Source organism: Glandiceps talaboti, chromosome 7 (genome assembly GCF_964340395.1).
Source record: "Glandiceps talaboti chromosome 7, keGlaTala1.1, whole genome shotgun sequence".
Taxonomy (NCBI): domain Eukaryota; kingdom Metazoa; phylum Hemichordata; class Enteropneusta; family Spengelidae; genus Glandiceps; species Glandiceps talaboti.
The window spans coordinates 10,541,200-10,560,600 of record NC_135555.1 but is presented as its reverse complement, the minus strand read 5'-3'; the positions used below and the strand labels follow the sequence as shown (position 1 = coordinate 10,560,600).

The following is a 19,401-nucleotide window of genomic DNA, read 5'->3' as shown; positions in this document are numbered from 1 at the left end:
GGGTCTACTGAACCCATACTAGTACTAGTTTGACCTATGTACATCACATGTACAATGTGTTAACCTAAATGAAACATTCTGGACAATTTACATGTATTTATTACTTTGTCTGTTTACACATGGACATCAAGTCAGCATACACAGAACCATCAATGTGTAAGAGATAAGTCATTCTACAGTCTGCAAAATACAACGTTCATGCCAAGCTAATCAGCATACTCTAATGTCCATCATCCGTCTACCATATTCAAATCTCCCTAAACAAAAGTTTCAGTCTACAGCCTTCATTGTTGTCAACATATACATCAGGTCGTGTACTCCTAATAAGGCATGCTGACAGGACAGTTCCATGGCAAATACATGAAAGCTCCATGTACATCAATTTGTTTTGTTATTCTGCGACATGTATCCAATTACAGAATTCAATCTTGGTGATATGATGAAGTCACGTTCATTATAATAGTAATTTCGGGTTAATAGACACCGAGTCTATTAGAGAAAAGGAGAACCCCCCAGTGTATAAATCTATAGATACACACTGGGTCTATCAGAGAGAGAGAATCCCTAGAGGGTATGAGTCTAGATTGCAAATGATTGATTTGATTTGGCCCTACATGTACAGTATCAATACAGATTCTCCTTGTTTGATTTCTATCACTTAAATATTCAGAATGCGAGAGAATCATCAACTGCATTTTGAGGCGACAATGACTGTAACTGAAATGGAATATCTTTTGGGACAGATTTGTTACACACAGCCCTGTAATGAATGACCTACATGTTATGTTGTATATCCTACAGCATACTGAGTGAATTGACATAAACATGTACATACTGACTTCATGTTATCTGCCTTGGAATATATTGAATCAACATTATAAACATGTACACTGTGAACTTGTGTGTGTAGTTACAAAAACATGCATATGGTGTCACTGATAACGAGTGACACACATCAAACATATCAAATTCTGTACTGACACTCTACATGTAGGTCTAGTCTACAATGTAGGTCTGAATGCCAACGTGGTATCGAAAAAGAGAGATCTTAAAATTTGATTTAGGATAGCACTAGACAAGTCAAGTCATATGTCATCATTAGCCTTCTACAGTGTGTGTGACTGTGTAGCTGTACATACATGCATTACACATGATAATACATTTATTTTGGGGCTGCAAGATACGTCAGGTCATTCAGCCCTAGAAGCGCTGGCTGATAGTGCAACAGGACACTTCTTACCACACCCAATAATCTCTTTTCTCTATGATCATAAGTAAGTTTTCAAGGGACATGTGCCAACAACAAACTTCTGTTTTATCCCTATTGAAAAATAAGAATTAATTTTGATAGGGGCACAGTCTGTAACTTTATGGTCTTTGGTAGTTAAAGGGACACAGTCTGTCACTTTATGGTCATTGGTGAATACTTTTGTTTAAAGGGACACACAGTCTGTCACTTTATGGTCTTTGGTAGTTACTTTTGTTTAAAGGGACACAGTCTGTAACTTTATGGCCAATGGTGGATACTTTGTTAAAGGGACAGTCTGAAACTTTATGGGTTTTTTGTCACAATTTTTGTTAAGTTACCTTATGGTCTTTGGAGATTACTTTGTTTCATGTAGGCCTATGTCCTTACATTATTCCAACTACTAAAACATGTTGAATCATGTGTAGTAACTAGCAGTTAGTCAGATATATTATGACATAATTGTTTAGTTACCATAATATTCCAAAGATATGGCGGACTGAGCCTTCACATATGTATGCATATTTAACCCCTCTATCACGCTGTGTAGAGACTCACATTTGCTCAAAAAAAATACTGATAGAGTCTTTATACGAAAGATGAGTCATATAGCTCGACACGTTTGTAATAACTTGATTTTCAAGGACAGGAATAATACCATATTACTTCCCATACTTGCTGTGAAACAAGATATAGTACATGTTTAGGTATGTGAATTTCAAACACTGACTTCGGCCAAAAATAGGACCTCAGTTAATATCAAATGCCTCTTCAATATCATGAAGATAGTTGTGGTGGTGTGGTCAACATGTATGATATTGATAATACTAATTTAGATGCTGAATATTCATTGGCCTCCAATCATTCACTATATATTTTTCTCAGTGACCTTTGACATTTAAATAAAGGAAAATTAGCACCAATGGCATAGTATTCTAACTGTACTGTTTGGGTAAAATCTGATTGTTTTAAGAGGGCTTAATTAGTAGGATGTATTCTGTCTTGGCAAGTTGATTCATACTCATTTATGTTGCTATTTTGGCATGAGATTATACTACTGGTTGTTGCTATGGGCATGGTCATGTTGCTAGGCAAATACACAATAATTTTTTTAATGCTTATCTCTTTGTCTAACCATCCCTGTTGTTACCTATGCAATATATACAATTTCACTGTTGCTATGGGTGTGGTCTTGTTGCTAGACATGTTCCTTTTTAGAATATTTATGTATCAACCTTGCTATTCATCCCTGTTATCTTTGAAATATAACCATTATTTGGCTGTTGTTATGAGTGTAGTCTTGTTGCTAGGCATATGTGTTCATTTTAATTGGTGTTTACTCACTTGCCTATCTGTTGTTATGGATGTAGTCTTGTTGCTAGGCATATATGTTCATTTTAATTAGTGTTTATTCACTTGCCTATCTGTTGTTATGAGTGTAGTCTTGTTGCTAGGCATATATGTTAATTTTAATTAGTGTTTATTCACTTGCCTATCCACACTATCACAATACTAAACTTCATTTCAGATGTACCAAAACTACAAGAAGGTAAGACAAAACTAGAAACATTGACTTATACATGTTTGAGAAAGTACATCCCTGGAGCTAGTCTGAGAGATTCATCTTCTATGCATACTAAGTAGCAGTGGTTACATACGCAGAAACAACAATGAAAAATCTTCCATTCTACCCTGGAGTTATCTTTTAAAACATCAGAGTATCCTATTGCAAACACTAGTTTATAGGCCTGAAAAAAAAATTGTTTGTTTCCAGTTACCCAACCCCACCTAGTTTTTCATTGCCAACCCTAATTTTTTATATACGTATTTGAGAAGGAAAAAAAATCACAAAAAATTGTGAAGTCTCGCAAGAAAGAGTGGATGCGAAAACTGACATCAAGTTAAAAAGGCAATATAAAACAATCTGTCATGGCTGTACATCTGATGAGAAGAAACCAATAACACAGAGACCATGCAGAAAATCAACGGAAAACATAACTACCTGAACTACACTCACATATGAAAAAAATATATAATAAAAGAAATAAAATAAAAAAATCTACCTACCCCACCTATTCTAAAATTGAGCGTAATCGGAACCACACAATTTTTTTTTGTTAGGCCTAAGTTGAAGGTAAATGTACTTTGAGAATATACAATGCTTGGCGACTGAATTCTTAAAAGGAGAGAGTAAAAGAGATGATTTGTCTGAAAGATAACATATCTAGATTACGGGTACATGCACTTTGTACAAACATTTGATGAGTTCATATCCTAAGATTTATCAATTTATAACAAGAGCTGATCTGGTGCCGATGAGGTTCTACGCTCCTTCAAAAAAATGACTGTATAGTAGATTAAAACCTTGCGAGGAAATTTTGTGATGTACAATGTATTCCCTTGAGGAAATATTTTGTAGTGTATTCCCTTGAAGAAAATAAGTTAACTTGTAAAGGTAGAACCCATACTGCCTTTCTCTCAGGAAATGAAATGTCAGTACTGACCATAGGTTTTAGCCTTGTACGCAGCAGTACGTAGCATATTACATGATATATAATATATGTGTAGGTGTATGTATTTAGACAGAGTTATAGTACAAGTGTTGATGACAGACAGACTTACTGACCTTTCCTACTAATTCTGTCTGCCTTGCCTTTCCTACTAATTCTGTCTGTCTTAGCTGACAGTTGCACTTGCTTATTTTCACCTCTGTACCACATGAATGTTGTAGCCAAAGTTTTATTTATAAAGTGACGGCTGAGCTTAAGCGACTTTGGCAGTTAAGTTTACTTTCCAATCAATATTAATACATGTAGTTAGTATTGTAAAATTTCACATTCAAATAACTGGCTAGTCCATCAACTGCAGTACGGTCAACCATACATGATGTATAAATCCAGCGTTTGGTCTTTTATTGCTAGCTCAATCAAATTGTTATAATCTTCAGTATTTCTACAACAATAACGATATGGCAAGAACAGCAATATTCTGGTTGTACTTGCCACATTCCCTGGGGTCACACTTGCCACATTCCCCGGAGGAAGTACTAACACAGTAAGGGTATATAAATATGTACCATAGTTTTGACCCCACTTTTTCAACTTGTGCAGACTCTTGACCCTTGATATTATGTACAATTTTGACCCCATCTTTGAACATACATCGACCTTGCACCCCATATTTTGGACAACATAGTTTCAAAGTTGCCAACTTTGTAATTTTTTCCGAAATGTAGCCATATTTTTCTGAGGGTCAGACTCTTGGCTCTTATTTTTTTTTGCAAAATGTACATTTAACCCTTACTTACTTTTTGGCTGAAATACATAGACTTTTGACCCCCTAGTTTTGGAATTTATGTAGTCTTTGTCCTTGTAATTTGAATTTGCCAGGATACACATGTAAACCATCACCATCCCCACCCCCACCCCCACCCCCACCCCAATGCATGTCATCTTTCACATTCAAATCATTTTGTTGTCATTAACTACACTAGCTATAACTGGAATATTATATTCTTTGATCAGACAACCAACAATATATTCACTGTAAATACCAATAATGAGACATTTTATTTGTTAATTAAAGGTTGATTTCATCCATAAGTAGAAATCATGATTGTTGATTTTCAGGTGCAGACCCAAACATCAATTTAGTTTGATTTATTAAAGCATAGCATACCACATACCATGTTTACTCACAGGAGATTCAATACTGTACAATATGACAATTTGGTATAACTACCAAAACAGTTACAAAAATGTTTCCAGTTGCAGATAGCACATTCTCGCAAACCAGTTATTATTTCTACCACTACACTTCGAAATAGGGACCGGCTCGTTAAGAACGATACCGTAAAACGGTCGTGGTTTGCGACAATGCAGATAGCGCAGCTTTAAATATCTAATTCATGTTAGATTCTTTCATGTACATTATATAAATTGTCTAGTTCAGATAATATACATTCATTTTTTTCAAAAACTGTCTAGAATATTTCATTCAAAATTACAATGTACACCACACTTTCCTAGACAATATTCATCACACTTTCCTAGACAATATTCATCACAATTCACATATCATTATCAAAACACCAATTAATATTTGAGTTTCATTAAATTGGTCACCGAAATTACAGTGAAAGATTTTTTTTGATTTATCACTAGTTTCAGCGCTAGATGCCAACAAAATGATAAAATTACTCAAAGCCTGAAAATATTTATATAATATTCAGTTATTCATATTTATGTAATCATGTACTATACACACTGCTTTTCAGACACTATTTCACCCCCGTTGCAAACTCAATAAAATTCTTGCTACCTGAGGGGGAGAAAAAATTGAATATATCAGGTGGTACTTAATTTCAATAGAACGTGTCGCCATGGCAACATGTCTGCACTCAATCTGAGTCTCCATTAAGCTGTAGATATCCCTTCAGTGTCGACTTTATGTAGATATAAATTAGGTTGTATTGATGGCACGATATACTTTCCCTGCACCATACAACACCATAAACACTTCATCAATACCCATTGTATCCTGTATAATACATATATGGTACTAACTGTATGATGCTGGGAAAGATGAAAAATGAAATAACCATATTTTGGGCTCTATACGTGCATTAGTGGATCGATAAAATAAAATGTCAAACCTAATTGACTCCGAATTATTCTGTTTTTAGAGTATGCTGGTAAATCTTTCCCATGTTTTCTCCGCCTCTACACCAGTATCATTTCAAACACTTACACTTATACAGTAGTGAATTTTGGTTAATGGTGGTATGTATATTTAGATATAATCTGTTAGCTCCCTCGCTATTTTACTTTATAAGGGTTCTCCACCCAAATTACAGTACATGATTATGTAATTCAATGCAAATTTGACCTGATTCCTCCATTACCATGGTTCTTTAAACTCAAGTAAAAACTCTGTTTCCATGTTTCAAGCCAAACCGTAGTACAATAATAACATGTACTGTACATATAAAACATGCCTCTTATCTCTCAATTCTTCACCACGTAAAATTTGGTTATATGCAGATAATTACATTATCACTTCAACACAAGAAGTTCTCTTCAGTCAGCTGTAAAATTCTTGGACCACAAAGGTCTTGTCAGAATACATCCAAATTACATTAGTGCTATTCCCTTTCGTTGAATACAGGAAAGATTAGACAATTAGGAAGAAGTACGACAAGTACATGTCAACAAAAGAGCTGGGGTCATTTCTATTCAGGTCACTATACTTGTTAAATGTACATACAACTGTTCCCTATACAAATTATCACAAGCAAGCATATGACGTTTTTTTTTTTTTTTTTTGGTATTTGCTGAACATCTCTGTCCTACCAGACAAACACTACAGCTAAAGCAAACACAAGATGGGCATAGATAAAGTAGGCAGTATATCATAATATATGTACTGAAACAAAGACAGTTACAATGAATAAATTATACAAAATATCGCAAAAAGTCAACACATGTATTTTGTATATGCGGGACTTCTTTGTTGTGCCAAACAAATACTATAGTTCTGAGTTGAACGACCCCCCTTCCCTCCCCCCACCTCCCTCAAAAAAAAGAAAGAAAGACGTAAAAAGGCAAAGATGAAAAGGCCAGTAAGTCAGATATAAATTATATATTGAAACAAAGAAAGCTCAATAAATCAAGCCCACCTACAGATAACTTACACTGTAAACTTTGATATTTTCCCATGAGTACAAAAATATATCCGATGCTAAATCCTTGAATATTTTCTGTATTACAATGTAGGAAATTCTGCAAATTTTTAATCACACAATATCTTAATTCTTAGTCTGTAGGATGCAGACATTCATGCCAAGCTATCAGCCAGCATACAAGATGTCTGATAGGAATGAACATGACACGGCGACTTATCTTTTAGTCTCATAATATCCTGGAAACAAATTTTGTCACATTACATGCATTATTAATTCTAGTACAATGCACTAATGTCAAATATACATTGTAGTCACAAAACATGATTCCATATTTCTGTAATTTTCTTTTCGCCAGAAAATTCTAACATCAACAGAACATTTTTGGTCGACAGTATTTTATCTTATCATTTTATCAGCATTACCACATAAAAATTTGTAAAATGTGGCTACTAAAAATAGCAAATAAAGAAAATATTTTGGTTTATGATTGCGAGGAATTTTTGAAGAGTTTCTTAGAATCTGCCTACAAATGACTGTAAACCTTGTACATGTAGATATTTTCATAACTAGAAAATTTGATCATTTTACAGCCTTCCACTAGTTCCAAAAGACTAAATTTTATGAATTTCTGAGCTTGGAGTGACTGTGTTTATGTAAATTAAATGTTTTAGTCACTATTTATTTTCAAGTTTATTTCAAGTTTAGTCACGTTTTTATTTTTCAGCAAAATAAGGAAAAATCTAATCTTCAGTGGAATTTCAAGATTCACAGAAATGAATTCAAAACAGAGGGTAATCATATATAATTAGTTCTGGTTTACTACATGTATTATTTCAACTTGCATAATCCATAAAACGTACTAGCACTATTCTTAATTAATAATTAATCTTAATAATTAATAATTACATGTATGTGTGTGTGTGTGGGGGGGGGGGGATGTTGAATCAATCAATACTAATATATTGCACTAAAACATGAATATAAAAATGTCAAAAAAAAGGCACCCAATTTATCGTGTTTGCTATCCAACAAGAAATTTACATTCACGTCAGATATACAACACAAGACTAAAATACTGAATTTTCTCATATTAGCCTTCAATCTCATTATGCAAAAACTAGAGAATTCAATTTGCATGTTACATGAGAGATAGATAGTCACTTTGAATGATGTATGTTACATATAATTATATCATCAGAGACAACAGCAGGTTTCTATCATTTCCTGGATCGCTTGCATTCCTGTCCATAGGCACAATTCAAACCATGACTACAGCCATTTCAGTATTCCAAACATGAAAATGTTAAAACAGTACAGCTGGTTTTGGGAAAACTGATTGTGTGCTTTCCTTGTACAAGTTTGACTAGCAGTAGTGTATTGGAATAAAGATAATGTTACTGATCATTGTGTGTACATGTACATGGACAAAGTGCCCATAAATATTGGCTTTTCAGTGTGGTTATTATTGTAGTAAACATTTTAACACACACACACCTGCTCACTGCACTGTTGTGTTACTTGTTAGCTGTTGTACCTCCTACTCCTAGCCTCAATCTAACAGGTTACATACACACACACACACACACACACAGACACACACACACATACATGTACACACAGATATGTACATACATGTATACATTTCAATGATTTGCATACTGCATAAACATGCACACATACTCATACATACCAGAGAGAAAGACAGAAAGAGAAAGAGAGATTCCCCACATACACACACATATACACACACATTTTATCACATATTTCCTTGCTTTCCTTTCAAGGTTTACATGTAATGGCAAAATACAAACAACTATATAATCATCACTGAGAACCACAGCTGAGTACTAACTGGATAGTATCACAACATTACTATTAGCCTGTCTAAAAATAGACTATGTTTTGTAATACCACAAGGTTGTCTGGCAATGCTACTGATTACATGTAAGAGTTAACCAAACATATGCCATGTCCTAGAAGATTTGACCCTTTCCCAGATATTGTAATTTGGTTATGAAATGATCATGAATGAATGCTCATGGACACATAGGTTCAATAGTAACGAATGACAAGATTTCTACTTAAGGGGTGTACTGGTGATCATTGCGATGAAACTGAAACTGTCAAAATTCGCATCTGAAGAATTTTTCTGACTTTGTAAATAAAAATGGTCAGTTATCCTCTATAATGTTCCAAATTCAGTAGATCTGACATTTTCCTAATTGGAGAAATTTAGCAATGACATAACCCTCGGTAATGTTCCTGAATCTGACTATCAAGAAAGACTAAAAATTTGACAACCTGATTCTCATAGTGGTTAAAATAACTGTAAAAAAAAAAGAAAATTAGTTCAAAATTTATAAGCCAATTTGTATTCATCGACACAGATGGTTGAAGAGATAGTTTAAAAATAAATTTTCTGATTGTTCACACAATTGAGATTCTACCACACTGATGCCATTGCTAGGGTGCATATATTGCAAAATGCAAACAGAGAAGTTTTAACATGTCCAACTTGCAGTATAGAATTTTTTTACCACTCAGCACTGTCATCACATTACACATACTTCATGGTTTTACAAAATGTGGCTGCAGGGTTTGATGGGTAACAGTCCCTACATATTTTGAATGGATTCTCCAGAACGATTTTTAGTAGAATCTCATAAAAAGTAAACATGTTATTTAAAAATAGTGCATCAAAATAAAAATAAAAATTGTTGAAACATGCAAGAAAGTAAATTTACCTGATTTTCTTGTATGTATTGAACGATCAAAAATCTTGGGGAAAAATGTCAAACAGTAAAATTGTATAATAACATCGTCAAACACGAGAAACATACACTATTGGTTGAGTGATATGTGTTTTTTAATATATGTAAACTTAGCTGAACAAAACTAGGCAGATAAATCGGCCATCTGGAGGTCAAGGGTCACTGAAACATTTATGCACATTTACTCTTAAAACCGTATAAAGTACGACAAACACCATACGCATGAACTCACTCTGACTGCAACTCTATCTCTTTACCATGCCTAATTCCCAGATTTTTATTTTGGATGATCCCACATAATACTGAAAATTGAAATGGCAAACGTATGCAAGTACTGGCTCTATAATTTATGACTTCCTTTTGTGTATATATTAACAGCAATAAATTATTAGCTAATTTTGATATAGATGCTTGATTTGTCCATTTTGAGTATTATTACTATATTAAGGCAGTCAGCCATCAACATTATATTAAAAGAATTATATAATGGTGGACTAAAAATCCAATTTATTGACACGACGTTTCTTAGAATCTATACATAGTGCAGTGACGTTTGGTGTATGTGACGTTTGGTGTATGTGACTAAAAATCCAATTTATTGACAGACGTTTCCTAGAATCTATACACAGCCCAGTGACGTTTGGTGTATGTGATATTTGGTGTACGTACACAGGCTTATTTTTTGGGGGGTAAAATCATGATTTCTTTCAATGGTTTTTTATTGGTCAGATTCAAAGTAGTAAATTTGATCATTTTCATCGTTTTATTGTTGGGTGGGTAGGGATCAGGTGCATTCGTATTTGTGTTCTAAAAAAATGCATTTTTTTACGATGTCATTTGGTGGATGTATGCACACATTAAAAAAAATTGTCGAAAATTATTTCCCTTTTCAAAAAATTGTCATTTTTCGGATTGAAAATAGTGAACTGATTATTTTTATCATTTTAAATTTTTAGGATAACATTCATTTCATCTTCTTTGCTGTAAAAAAAAATTGCCTTCTGTAATTTGTACATTCCACAATCTTGCTATGATTATGAAATGGCTGCAATACATAATGGGCTTAAATTCCAACTGTGTTTGTAATAGCTAAACTCAAAATAACTGTATGCAACAGTCGGTACAGTTTTCAAAGGCTTCCTGAATAATTGTGTTATCACTTAAAATTCACACCAAGTACAGTTTCAAAGATAGCCTCCCTTGAAAAACTATCCATCATGGTTATTCCTAGAACATGAGTATGGAAAATTCCTACATGTGTATGTGGTTAATGATATTACAGACAGACTGACTCACTCCCTGACATTGATGGCATGACATTGCTGACTACCATCACATGCACTATAAGGTCACCACTCCGAATTTATATAGTGCATTTTATTTGTGAACCGAACAACAGATGACGACAATAGCCAAAAATAGACATTTGAATAAAAGAGATTGGTATATAAATGCTAATACCACACATTTTATTATAACCACACATTATATTATTTGATAAAATATTTTTGAAGCCTGATATATTTTAAAGCTAATGTACATAAAATCTCAGATGTTTTACCATGGTTCCCAACCAAATTACAATACAGATAGTATTATGCAAATTTTACCAGATTTCACTCCCTTTGTTACTGAGTTTCCCTACAAATATTACCGTACAACAGAAGGCATGATAATCTACATTTGTATGTAATTTTACCAGCTTTCCCCTCTCTGTTTTTGGGTGCCTGACCCAATTTAGGATACAAAATAAGACATGGAAATCTATGCAATTTTGAACAGAATTTCTTCCTCTACTGCAGGGGTTGATGAATCCTAGCGAGAACCTGCTTGTTTACATAATAATCTGTGATTTTCTTTCGCTGTCTCACAAACTGCTCATAATGCTGTCAATGGCAAATGACTAATTTAGCCCCCCCCCCCCCCCCATGGCCATTATCAACATGCCTGTTGTAGATATTGACATATTTGCGATATGTAAATTATGTTACTGTTGTTCTTGACATCATTTGAATAGTCCACTAGGCTGACATACGTTATCACTCCACATAGTGACCAATCAGTTTGAGTGCAGGTTTTCAAACCAATCAGTTTGAATGTATAATTTCTAAACCACATTGATCAGTTGCCATTATTTGCATTACAAGCAGTTAGTGAGCAAAGCAAAATCACAGATCGCGAACTGGCTAAGCAAAGAACACCATAAACAAATTCTTCATTACGGTTATATATACACTCTAAGTTCACCTAGTAGCCTGCCCTGTATTTGACATGACGTCAAGCTGCTCATACGACAACAATTTTGAAATTGACAAAAAGTAGCCAGTAAAATCTGGACTACATTCAGTTTTATTCCTGATTGGTAAATTGATAAATAAATGTATTGTTTTTATTGAAACACTTTGGAAATCATTGCAGTCTGCAGAAGGGGAGGGAGGAATTTCAAAAAAATCACCTTTGGGTTGAATTGAAGTCTTGCAGTAACCATGCCAACGAGGCCATTGCTTTGAAAGGCATCTGTGTCTACTCAAAATAATTTATGTGAGGGTGAAGCATCTATGTCAGTCAAGTCAGGTCATGAAATGAAAATAAATCAACTCTATGTGTTTAGGATGTTGGGGATTCTCTTTTAGAATGAGTGTCAATACCACCTACATGTAGCCAACTGTAGACAATAATTAATCATCTTGATGATTTGATTAAAAAATTGACGACAGAGACATGTATTTAGATCAAATTATATTCATTTTGTGATTTTAATGAAACCCAGTCTGAAGAACAACCACACCGTACCAAATTTAAGAATTTTGAATTTGTGTCAGACCAACAGAAATCAACAGATTTCAGAAAAAAAAAACATCTCAGAATATCCGCAGAACAAAGACTAGTTAAATTACATTGTGATTGAAATCTTGTTAGCGACTGATAAAAATTCCCTGTCTCTGATTTTCCTTTCTATAATATCATTCAATTTTTTTTTTCATGTTAAATTACAAGCCAAGTTCGGATTTGGATGAAAACTTAGGTGTGAAAACTGTTTTCTATAGCAGAGCTAGGGGGTCCAGACCAGACGAATAACCCTAATCCTTATGGTTAAAATAATATCAATGTGAGAATCTGGAATTAAAATCCTGGCCTTTCACATACATGTATATAGATTTCTTCCTATTCATTCACTTCAAACAAAATTCAAATTGTTGATTCCTACAGTAATGGACTAACGACACACAGTAACATCCAGATATCTAACTGTCTGATTTTCTTTGCATGACCTCAATTAATATTGCACTCTGAACAGCAGCTAAAAAGAGGAAATATTTTTGAACAAACACATTAAATCAATGACACACAAAAAAACATGACTCAACAAAACTCTATATAACTCAGTAAAATGAAATTAACATATTAATTAAAATGCTACACAATAAGATAAACGACATTAAAATTCACGAATACAAATGAATTTTAGATATGATCACAATTTAAGAAATCAAGTATTTGTTCAATGGAACATAATCTTGTAATATTGATCACCCGAAAACAACACAATAACATTAAAATGTATCATTAAAATCCAAGGTCACAACAGAAGGTATCACAGTGAGAAACCCAGAAGTAATTCATATTTTACATATTTTATTTGTGTAGTATTTCAGTATGTTAATTTCATATATCAAATTTATACTCAATTCTCATCAACTTTGACAATATTTTTTTGTATTTTTTGAATTTTACATATTTTACTGTATTGTCTAGAATTGTGTATGTTAATTTCATATTCATAAATTCAGTATGTTAATTTCATAATTTCATATACAGCAAATTAATACTCCATTCTCATCAATTTAGACCATATCTTTTCCACTTTTTATATTTGACGTCATATTTTCTATATTTTATTTGTGTAGCATTTCATTGTTAATTTCAAATACATCTCAATTCTGAATCTCATCAACTTGGACCATATATTTTGTATTTTGACATTTTTAATTTCTACATATTTTATGTGTTTATATATACCATAATGAAATACTGCATAATACGATAAAATATGTGAAACTTGAGGTGGCAAAATAAACTACAGCTGGTGAAAATTTCGGCCGACTTTTACGTACACCAGAAATTAGAATAAAGAGTGAAATACTAGTATTACTACACAATAAAATAAAATATGTAAAATCTAAGGATACAAAAGATATGGTCAAAGTTGATGAGAATTGAACATAATGTGATGTATACGAAATTATGAAATTAACAATGAAAGTCTACATAATTCTAGACAACATTATAAAAATAAAATACATAAAATTTAAAAATACAAAAAATATGGTCAAAGTTGATGAGAATTGAATATTAAATTTAATGTATATGAAATTAACATAATAAAATACTACACAAATAAAATATAAAAAAACATTAAAAATACAAAACCATCTGGTCAAAGTTGATCAGAATTGGGTATTAATTTAATGTATATGAAATAAACGACAAAACTATACTCAATAAAATAAATTAGGTGAATTACATCCATGTAGAGTTACAGAAACCAAGCACTGAAAGAGTTCAAGTGTATGGCTATAAATGAATGATACACGATAGAATTTTTATGGGTTTATGTGATCACACACATAGTAATACAAGTAAGCTGGTTAGGTGTTTACCGTGTACATTTCCATATATATATATATATATATACATATTGTACATTTATCATGTAAATTGCATGAGTCATAAGGGTCTTAATTACATGAAATATAACAACCCTTGATTGATGCAATAATTCATTTTGTTCAGGGTCGTGTCTGTCTGAGGTGAATGGTTTCCTTTTCTTTTTGTCCAAATAATGGCGGATATCTGGTCTTTTCAAATTTTTGCCAAGGCTAGCACTAACAATTATTTGAGAAAACAAAATGTACATTGAACATTTCCTATTATTGTGAAGTCGTGTATTTTCAAAAGATGGGGTTTTTCATAACTGAACAAAGAGGCCAATTATTTTTGTCATTTTCCAAAAAAAAATTATTTATGCAAAAATGTAGTGTCTAGAAAAATAAGAGAAATTTTATATCAATGATAAATTACATGTATATTTTACAGTTGTAGTATATGTGTAGTCGCTGACATCATCTCAGCTGTGAGCATATCACGAAATATTCATAAGAATAAATGATTTTGCAATAGGCTGACATTGGATAGTTGGTAAACTCAACCTCAATTTCCAACATTTTTCATTAACAATTTCACTGAAATTATGGTATACTTTTGTATAAGAAATCTAAATATTAGTATATCAAATTTCCTTCCTCAGTTACCAGAATTCTCCCAACAAAATGATTAATTGTGTGGGTATATACTATATCACATTATCAGTTTTACTTTTAGCACATTTCTTTCCTCTGCTAAAACTGTTGTTTCTTAACAACGAAACAGAAATCAACACAATTTTTACCAGCTTGTCTCCTTTCGTTAACTAGAATTCCCAAACCCTGGCCAAAAAAACAGTCACATTTATCGCTTGTTATCAGTTGATATAAAACCTTCATGTCACATGTCTTGAAACGCACACATAGTTTATTGAACCCAGATTGTCACCCCTGTAGATCATATGAAAAGTGCATACAGGATGAACTAGCTACTGATACAGCTTTGATAATTTAAAATTGCACTACTGGGGCCTGGGCACTGAAATGACAAATTATATGGATATTACACAACTGTGTAGACGGAGACAACATTCCTACTTCATTATGAGAGCATATATGAGGTCAAACCACTGGAAATATACTATGTCAATCAAACCAGAATGTAATGGATATGCAATACAGACATTCTACCTTCTCTAGTGGCACTTCTGAAAGTGACTTACATGTACATGTAGTAGTATTTGCCAAATCATCTAATAATTTGCCATTTTTTGTCAGTATATTAAAATATTTCTGACTATATTACAGACCAAGGGGAGCTTTTCATGGAAAATGTTAATTCATATGTTTCTGGCAAACAATAAAATTGACATGATAAATATTATAGGGTGGGGTTGGGAGGACCTTATGGGCTGCCTTTTTTATAGTGAGCGGATACATATTATTCATTTTCATTTTATAAATATAAAATTTATCTTGCTAATTTATGGTTACCTTTAAATAGAAACACTTCATTATACAAAAACACAGCTGAGGCAAAACTTCAGGAACAGTGACACTGAAAATTCAGTTTTTTCATATTTTTTGTGTATCATTTTCAAATTTGCAAATGCAGTTGCATATACTCTAACATAACTATGTTTCAAAATTAACAAAGAACAAAATAGTAAATACTCATTATACGCGACTTATTACGATCACATAAGTTGCCAGCAATGTGCAGACAGACATTGATCGGCCATGTTTTCCCCCTCTCCCTATGGGCTTCTAGTAACTGGTGAACCATTGCCGATACATGTGTGATTGACTATCAATTCAACTTATATGAACAAACTGAACTAAAAACAAGACAGATACAGACTCTGTATATTGACCCTTACAAAGTGCAACCACTCCTTTCTCATTCATCATAGCATAGATGACTCTTTCATATCTTGTTACTTGAATGTACTTGTATCAATAACAATTGAGTACGCCAAGGTTGGGTGGGTACCTTTGGGGTAGTTCACAACCAACACAACATAATGAAATGGTCAAATTCAAAGTACAATGACCTATTTTGAGAATTGAGATACCCCCATCCCCATATTACTATATCTCTTTTTTTATTAAATAGATAAACAAAAAATTCATCATACTACAAATGTAGTTCTACAGGAGAATTGTCCGTTTGTATTTACACAAGTTATGAAAATGTCACCACATAAATTATCCTTGTTCTATTTCAGTCTCAGAACATATTCACTGTAAGATAAAACACAATGTGAAAACCATGTTTGCCTGTATACAAGTATTGACTTTTTATCTTAATTTGACTTGTGTTTATAATTCTGTGTTCAAATAATTTATCACACTCTATGTAAACTAACCCATAGCATCATGTGACCATCTTCATATAACATATTCAACTTGTATTTCAGTGAATAAATTGACAAATTCCATTCTGGTTTGGAGATATTTGCTAACATTATTTTTACCACATGAACGTTTTTTTGTGTGTGTTGATTATGCTATATTTCTGTTCAATATTTATTACAAGGCTATGTATAATTTTATAACATATTTAATTATGTATTTGAAAAGACCTTTCATTATTTTTTGCCTTTGACTATTTAAAGTTATTACACTGCACCTCTATTTTCTACTTTCTGCAAATATTGGAAGAAAGGACCCAAATGGAAGGAACTCGGACAGTGGCTATGTCAACATTGCTATTTTAAGATGTATTTGATGTGGATACATGAATCTGAGTGCATTGTTCAAACACTAATTATAATGTTACCAGGACACTCACAACAAAGGCATACAAGAGCTCAAAGTCCTGATTTTGACATACAATGTAATGTGTATATCCTGCCATCTAATTCAAATGTCATATGTCAAATAAATGATCTCACTTGGGTATAAAAATGTCACTGTAATCCCACCTACACTGATAATAATTAGTTTTCAATTTGGTTAATTTATAAAATATCAAATTTTGAAATAAAGACAGGAGGTAATCACAGATATAGACTATGCTGTGATGTTTTACAATTATGCTGTGATGTACAATTATGCTGTAATGTACAATTATGCTGTGATGTTTTACAATTATGTTGTGATGTACAATTAACGAATTATGCTGTAATGTGCAATTGTACACATGCAATGATGTGCAACTATGCCGTTATGTTGTTTAATTATGCTGTGATGTACATATACTGTAATGATGTGCAATTATGCTGTAATGTGCAATTATATGCTGTGATGCGCAGTTACCCTGTGATGTTGTACAATTGTGCTGTGATGTTGTACATATGCTGTTCTCTACAAATTTAGAATGAAAGGAACACTTTGATTGCACTACAAGCCAAGTTTCACGGAAAAATAAAATGTGTCACCTCTCCCCACCCACCCACCCACCCATCAAAATGGCTGCCAACAGAAGAATCTGCATTAACAATATTAACACAATAATAGTGTTGTGTTCATTTTGTGACATGTTACTCTAAAAGGTAAACCCTTCTTCTGGGCATTTTTTTTAACTAAAAAAAAAATCCAGGAGTAAAATGTGCTTATATGACTGTTTTTGTATGCATACTATATAATTATGTTGGCATGATGTCACATGATATGCTTTTAATACCTGTCACTGTTCATGTCTCCCATCCATTTCAATAATACCAGGGTCTCAATATATTCCGATGATATAATTCAATTTTATATCAATGTTTTAATACCTTTCTGGACCCTGGGACAGACAGGAGGAAATCTGGTAACACTAACACAGTTTCTCATATGTTATCAGGGATATAGATAAGGGCTGGTAACCGGAAGAAATAACTGGCTACTCCGCCATGTTTTGTTAGCTACTTTTTGAGCAACATATTTAAAAATTCTGTGTTTCAACCAGTATTGGGCAGGGTCTCATTCATATATGTAGATATCAAAACCGATTATTTTTCACATTGGATAGGTTACTTTCAAAAAATTAGCTATATCTCTGAATATACCATTTCATTTTGGGTGCCAAACCCCAGTAATCTGATCGTGGAACTCAGGTAGATTTTTACCTTCTTACCATCCTAACTAGTACTTTACAGAATATCTGTATCAAATTTTATACAAACAGCTGTTGCACTAAAAAGTAGACACTTATCATTGCAGTATTGCTTGCTAAGGGATGAATACACAGTTCATTTCCCCAATATATTTCACTATTTACCATAACTTAACATTTCTATCATATCATATATCATATGACAATTACAGTAACTGCTGTAAAAATGAATATTTCTCATAAAGTTAGATTAATCAACTTTGTAGGTTAAAGGTTAATAATAAACACATGAATTATAACTACATTATTGACAGATTTTTTTTTTTTTAAATACAAACATGCACATTATTTCTTTTTTTATCTGTCTATCTATTCAGGTCACATTTTACTCTTATGAATTAGTAATTTATTTTCTTGAGCTGAACACCACACAAACAATCATGTGTACACACACACACACACACACACATATATGTACATATATACATGTATAGTTATATACATACATTGTACATACATACATACATACATACATACATACATACATACATACATACATACATACATACATACATACATACATACATACATGCATACATTCATGCATACATGCATACATACATACACGCATACATACATACATACATACATACATACATACATACATACATACATGCATACATACACACACACATATACATACATACATACATACATACATACATACATACATACATACATACATACATACATACATACATACATACATACATACATACATACACATACATACATATACCCACACATACATATATACATACATACATACACATACATACATATACCCACACATACACAGACATACATATACACATATCAGGGGTGAACAAATCCACTGGTCCTGGGTCTGGGACTAGTGATTTTATGGGGCGGACCACACAAATTTTACCTTGTCTGGTCCGTTGGACCAGTACCTTACTGTTAATAACTATATTCAGATTCATGGGTAAGATTTA

General features: G+C 32.8%; 1 protein-coding gene across 1 annotated transcript in view; it reads right to left on the bottom strand.

Annotated features, from left to right (window-relative positions):
• Positions 1–19,401, bottom strand: part of LOC144437904 (uncharacterized) — a 40,639-nt gene that overhangs the window by 10,288 nt on the left and 10,950 nt on the right. The gene's annotated exons all lie outside the window — the stretch shown is intronic.